Source organism: Dreissena polymorpha, chromosome 3 (assembly GCF_020536995.1).
Source record: "Dreissena polymorpha isolate Duluth1 chromosome 3, UMN_Dpol_1.0, whole genome shotgun sequence".
Lineage (NCBI taxonomy): Eukaryota > Metazoa > Mollusca > Bivalvia > Myida > Dreissenidae > Dreissena > Dreissena polymorpha.
Window position 1 is genome coordinate 68,013,908 of NC_068357.1, and position 7,516 is coordinate 68,021,423.

General features: G+C 34.4%; 1 long non-coding RNA gene across 1 annotated transcript; it reads right to left on the bottom strand.

Moving 5' to 3' along the window:
- Window positions 1-501: 501 nt before the first annotated feature.
- On the bottom strand, window positions 502-6,861 carry LOC127874617 (uncharacterized). The gene is made up of 2 exons (XR_008047018.1): window positions 6,316-6,861; window positions 502-1,584 (listed from the first exon to the last, which is right to left on the bottom strand). It is a non-coding gene; the product is annotated as an uncharacterized LOC127874617 (long non-coding RNA).
- Between the last annotated feature and the right edge of the window lie 655 nt (window positions 6,862-7,516).

A 7,516-nucleotide genomic window follows, 5' to 3' on the forward strand; every position in this document is an offset into this window, starting at 1 on the left:
ACAATATTGTTAGCATTAATTAACAGTTTCTCTACACATTTATTTTAGAATTTACTAAGCAGCAGCATGTTTATGTATTGTTCTTTGTCTTACCCATCTACAAAATAATGGTGTTAATATATATTTTTTTACTGACAATCTTTTAAACATGTCTTTTGTTTAATGTGCTGCTCTGCTGTGGACATCACTAGAACAATTTTTAATCTCTATTATTTGGAATCATTGTACTTTAATTTCTTTATGCCAATGACTTTCTCAATAGCCATTATACTTGCCGCAAAATACTATTCATGCCTTTCTCAAATAGTGAAACATAACAGTAATGTTTTTAAAATTGTATGAAAAAAAATAGTTCTAGTTCTGCTGACCGTTCTCTTGGCTAGCTTAAAATGGTGAGTGTTACATTAAATAAAAGTCAGGAATTCTAATGAAAAAATGACACAAAACTATCATCAGTGCAGAAGGTTTCCAAATGAACAAACACAATTAACAAAATAAACATAAAAACAATAGAGTTTTATTATGTTCATGCCCTAGATTCGTAAATATTAAACTCAATATGCAGGCGTCACTTTTTTCGAGCATTATAAACACAAAACCAAAACGTTTGATCAAACTTTAGGAAAAGCGTTACACACGCTTTATTTTGCCGATATCACTAGATGATAATCCGTTGATAAACTAGTACTCTTTATTTCTAAGCAAGGAGTGTCAATTCGGTTGTTCAAGCATAATGTTAACTATTTTAAACGATGACAATTATATTAATTATCGTCATTTTACCAAAATGTGAACAATTCCCTTCATGAATATTGACGGCATAATCGTTACTTAACTGCGTCCATTATATGAACGGTTAATCAGTGTTTATACAAATTTCAAAGTATGGCCGCAGATGTTAACCACATTTTGTCCCCAATCGTCTCCACAGGATATTTGTTATACATTCGAATGCAAGAATAGTCATAACGAGAAACGCTTTGTTCCAGATACTTTGGCATTGGTTTTCCTTCATCTTTCTCAAAATGCACCAACCGATCTTCCGGTATATCTTTAAATAGCTCTCTTACAATTGCTTCAACAACGCTTTCATTATCTGCAAAGACGTTCTTTAAACCGTATTCTTGATGGGGCTTTTCATGAATGCTTCCATACCCCACTACCTGGTTACCACGCAACGCAACCACAGCCCGACACCCGTCCACGCAGAACCAGGCCCGCAGAATTCGCTCCCGATCAAGGGTTGGATACACTTGTCTGTCATACTTCATCACCATTGGCCAAAGATCTTGTGTTAAATCCCTGCACGTGTATTCAGACTGAATCGCTTTTTTCAGATCCTCATTAACGCAAATTTGGCAAAATGCTACTTTTGATGTACGAAATTTGAAGCCTTTCTTTTCGTACCAATCCACCATAAAAGATACGGCATCCAAAGCGATGTTTTTGTCCCCAGCTCGCTCAAACAATCAAACAAAGCTTGGCATATCAATTCTCCGATCCCTTTCTTTCTCAAGTCCTTCCGTACAATTAAGTTTCCAATATAATAAATATCTGGTGTGACGTGGGTAATTCCTCCGTATCCTTAAATATATACAAAGAATACAGTTAGTCTTTATGCACTGACAAGTCATTAATACATGTATTATCATGAATACGGCATACATATTTGTAAACGCGTGTATTCGTTCTTTGAAGATAAAAAATAAAATTCCAAGTTGATGACGCCTTACTTACTTATGCATCAAACTTATGTTGCGACCAAACCTAATATCAACCAAATGCTCTTTGTCTGATGTATATCCCGATGTAAACACGGCGAATGAGAAAACACCTACTTAGGCTAATCTTGGCGAGCTTCGTCTGTTTTTTTGAGTGTCTATTCGTCACGAAATTACCTGCCCCATGCCTTTTTTTATCCCTTTGAAAAATTAATTTCATACAAAGAATTGATCAGTAATAAATCAGTTAACATAATCAGTATTTTACAGCTCCATTTTAACTTGCCCGTTCGACATCCGTCGTTAATATGAAAATTGAATACGTCTTTTTCAGTGGCTGTTCATTCGAACGTATGATTATGTCCTTTTTCTTCGAACATTTTAATGACTTTTTGATTACAGTGATTAAGGAGGCATTATCCAAACGCATTTCATCATTTATTATAGGAATATGGAAACACCAAAAACAATATCTGGAGAGATATTTTGTGAACATCAATGGATACATAAATATTAGCTCTATATAAATGAAAGTTCTTCTGTAGAAATGATTTATGCTTGCATATAGAAAACTTTTATTTTCAAAATTAAAACCCATTTTCTGTAAAAGACTAGCTCGTTGACATTGCCTTTATTTCGTCACTTAATCATTAATTTATATAAATATAAATATATATATATATATATATATATATATATATATATATATATATATATATATATATATATATATATATATATATATATATATATCACAACAACAGCCTTTTTTTAAATATGAAAATGAAATTTCTCATGTAGCGACTCTATTGGAACGATTGTACATGTGTAATATCGGTTGGAAACAAATGCAAATGAATGAAAATTTGACCGTACTGTTTTATTCCATCGTTTTGTTTTAAATATGGTTATTGCATTTTAAATTTATTTTTGCACTGAAAAGATTTAACATCATAGAATTGTACAGTTATTATTCAAATTGCATTTGTCAATTAAACTTTGTTTATTAGCAGTCAGCATTACAAAGTAGGAACGGAACCAGTCCTACCCCGAATTCTTTAACACGATCGATAAATCTTTAGTAGAAACAAACAATTAGGTAAACTATTCCTCTTCCCCGCCGACCCCAACCCATGATATATGTATTGTTCTTTGTTCGGTACAATGCAGGACATTCATATAAGCAATACCAACGAGGAGTTCGTTTTCAAATATGTTATTTCCTTGCCAATATTATAATAGAACATTCGACCGAAAAAAAATTGTTACAATTCAGTCATCTAAGGGTCCTGAGGTTGGAGTTCGGTTTATGATACCAATATTTGTGGTATTTCAATTATGTAAGTAATTATTGCGGCTGAAAAGTCGTTTTTTCTAATGTTTATGAAATTGAACAGCATTGTTCTAGTAAAATTGGAAGAAACGCTTCTTATATTTGCGCCGCGCAAGTAAAGCTCTAGAACTTTATTTTTATCCAAACTCTTTTCATTTTTCTATGAGTTCTTATCAATAACGTCATCTTACCATAACTCGTCTTTAATAATTAGTTATTTCAGATTCATGATACATATATAATATTACATGAGTACAGAGTAACAGTGGGTTGCATAGCAATAATTTATTTTGTGATGCGGTATTTCGGGAACCCGCAGAGAAGTCGCAAATTAGCTGGGAACAATACACCGGAACACCACAGTCATGCAAATATTATTTATCCTGCTTCTGTTTCAAACATTGACCAAATAAAGCAGGGTCTGATAAACTAGTTGATATCCGGCAATACATCACGTGACCGTGATCTAACCGTAAGTATGTATTCCTACGCGCCGATTAACATGTTTTAATATTTGACCTTATGAATTTATTGGGACGCATCATGAATGTTATCGTTATATTATATATCATCGTTTTTTCTTCTTTAAAATATATTACCGAACCAGCGTTCCGTATTTATCATTTTCATTTACTTGATTAAGCAATTTATGACGTATCTAGTGTGACGTCATTTCTCATACAAAACATACTATTTAGTTTCTCTCAGGATTTTAGGGACAACAATTTTGACGTGGTGGTTTTAACAGTATTTTTTTTAAATATTTTAAAGCATCGAACGAATCATAAACGTATTTCGGATTGTGTGTTTGTCATTCATAAGTGTTAACTTCGATAGGAATACAATCATTCGCTACGACAGGATTACGATTTCGTAAATCGGGTTTTGGGTCAGAATGGTTAGCATTAGATACAATCGCTATCAAAAAATAGTATGGTTTAAAATACATTTCGATAATAGAGATGTAAAACAAAAATGGATTTCGACAAAGGGATGGAAGAACACAAAATGGATGTGTATATCGTTGTAAATGTATTCTTATAATGAATGGATTAAAGTTGTCATTAAGATAAATAAAATTAAGTTTTTGTTTTGCTGCTGCATTTTGCTTTCATTTTTTACCAAGAAAAATATCACATTCTCGATTCGTTTTTAATTTCTTCTCATATTAGCAATAGGAAAGTATTAAAAGGAACAGCAGGGCCCTCGTTTGGCCGTGTTTTTTTTAAATAAATTTTATACCTATGTTGCCAGCTGGTATGGTGCTACTAACCTTTGCTTAAATGTATATTTATCTAAATCACATTAAAATATAGTAATTTTAGGTGCTGAATGGTTGGTGAAAAGATCTTCTAAAATTCCTCTTTTCGCCCAAAACGACGCGAAATTCCGCCCTCTAAGGGCCCCGGCCCCAATCCCCCAAAGTGTAGAGAGGGCCCTGAACAGTTAAGTTTAATGTGGAACTATTTTTTACGTGACACAATCGGTAGTTATTCGGTCGTCAGGAATGTAGGAGGCCCGACAAGAATAATTGTATTGTTATGTCAATTAATCATTTGTCTTTGATAAAATGTGTCAACGGCATGAAGTAGGATAAATCGAATACATGGTTGGTGCCGAGATGGAGAAAGTTTATCCGGTTTGGCCCGAAAAAGAAAAATAGGGCTCGCTAAAGCTCGCCCTATTTTCTTTTTCTATGCCTCACCGGATAAACTTTCTCCATCTCGGCACCAACCATGTATTCTGTATATAACTTATATAAATAGCTAAAAAGGTATCATATCGAAATAAAAATATAATGGTGTAAGAAATCATTGCATTGTAAAACGCTGACTAAAATATGTATCTTTTATTATTTAAAAAAGTAGTTTGAGACACTTAAGGGAAAATATATTATTTCATTAATATAATTATAATCTTAATGAATAAAATCTACATAAAAATACCGCTTAATGCATGTGCACCATTAATAATATTACTGAAGTGTAAAACTCATATTGATATTGCACGTTTTCTATATCTGTCCCACTTCGAATCCCATTTCGATTCCACAGCTGTCAAGTGTATTATTTTCTCTATCCCATTTGATATGAAGCATGCCTTTATTAGTTGTTTAAGTAATCATCAAATAAGAAGACTGGCATTTGTGAATGGCAATGCCCCCTACTGCGCTTTGAAGCCGCACAGCAGCTATTTTAGATAAAATTTCGCCAAAAGCTATTTAGTATTAACCTAAACAAAACTCACACTTTATCTTTACGTCATGTAGGTAGACTCATATACCAAGCAGCTCAACATCTGAAAGCGTTACTTCAATCGATCGTAAGGTAACTCACACTTCATCTGTAAGTCATCTATGTAGACTCACATGCCAAAAAACAGCTCAACAGCTTTGCGTTCAAAACCCTCCGGAAAACGGATATTTTCTTAGTTAAAGGCCCATAACTACCCCCAAAATCAATGGACCGGAATTAATCTCACACTTCATCTGTAGCTCATGTGCGTAGGCTCATATACCATAAATCAGCTACATATCTAACAGCGCTTCGTAAAAAAACCTCCGGAAAACGGAAAATGACGGAGTCCAATGCCCATTACTTCGCCAAAACTCAATGCACTGGAACGAAACTCACACCTCATCTGAAGGTCATGTAAGTAGACTCACATATTTCGAATTAGCTAAATACTGGAAAGCTTTGCGTTGAAAACAACCCGAAAACGGGAAAACGGGATCATAGAGGAAAGTACAACACCCATTACTGCGCCATAAATTGATTGACCGAGAAGAAACCCCCACTTCATCTGTAGGTCATTAAGGAAGATAAACATAACACAAATCAGCTTAATATCTGAAAGCTTTTCGTAAAGTACCTTCGGAAAACGGAAATTACCAAGTATACGGCCTATAACTTCGTCAACAATCAATGGACAAGAACGAAATTCACTCTGTACCTGTAGGTCATGTAGGTAGACTCGCATACCTAAAATCAGCTCAATATCTGAAAGCGTTGCGTTCTTAGTCAAAGGCCCATAAAATTGCCAAAAATCAAAAGACCGCAACGAATCTCACACTTCATCTGTTAGTCATGTAGGTGCACTCACACAACGAATATCAGGTCAATGTGTTAAAGCGTTTGGGAAAAAGCGAATGATGAATAGCTGGACGGACAGTGCGACTGCTTTGTGACACACTACCGTGGGCATACAAATACTGTTTTTACACACACCTAACGTTTGTAGAAAAGTAAAGTAGGTGCATACCGACCGGTTCGTCATTCTCATCTACTGCGACCATCAGGTACTTTGGATCCAGCGCAACGTTGGCTTTATGGCGTGACATATCAAATCCAACCCAGTCTTCATAAATGAAATGTTCGTCTCCGACTTTCGCTGGTCTCAAGTGAACCGAACTTTCCATTTCGCAATTGTGGCAATGTATGTATGTATTTCAAAGTTTATTTACGGGTCCATTAGCCTATTCGTTAGAGCGGATCACTGTGCCAATTGACGGACAAGACCATAAGATACAATATAATACGTGACGTCACGCGCACCTGCGTGTTTACATCCCGTGTAGCGTGAACTGTTTGTAGACCGTGGTTATCTAAATGAATGCTATTTTTGTTCATTTATAAATGTGTTTATAACTGTAGCTCAATTGTGCAATATTTCAATTGCAACAAAATATGATGTACCTCTTCATATACGTTTGAATTCATGCTTACTAATTTATTTACACATGCTGAATTTTTAAATATATATGTATATATATCCAACTTCATATATGTCATATCACCCAACTTCACGCTGTTCTTGTCCTTGGTCATTGACTCTGGGTCATTGACACAGACTTTATGATAGCGCATACTAGATAAAAGGCCAATGCAGACTATCTTTAATTTTATAGTACGATCATGACCTGTACTGTATTATCATACAATCAACATCACGACCTGTCACAACAATTTAGTAAAATTTATATCAAATAGCGTGTGAATTTGTTGCATACATTCTTTCATGAATTAATGAGCCTCGCGAATTTCCTACCAATAATACGCATTAAGGAAATAAACAGAAAATATTGCCTTGTGGTACTAGATGTAAAAATAAACATGACATTAAAATACAAAGGGGGAGCTTCATGTAATTAATGCACTCTAATGCAGTGTTGCAGGTAATTAATAAATAATAATGTTTCATACAATAATCATTGACGTCCTAATAGAGTATTCCAAGATTGACAGTCTTAGAGCAATTTAAGCCCTATACGATCCAATAGTTATACCACATAAGCTAGGGGCGACAATTTCTTCTATGATTGAATCTTTCGTTTCAAAGAACTATATTCTTTAAGAAACTTTTGTCTCGGCGGAAAATGTCTTCGCATGTGTGGATAGCTTTCATAACTACTGCGCTAAAATGTCGATGTAAATTAAGTTTTAATTGTTTTTCTCAAATGATG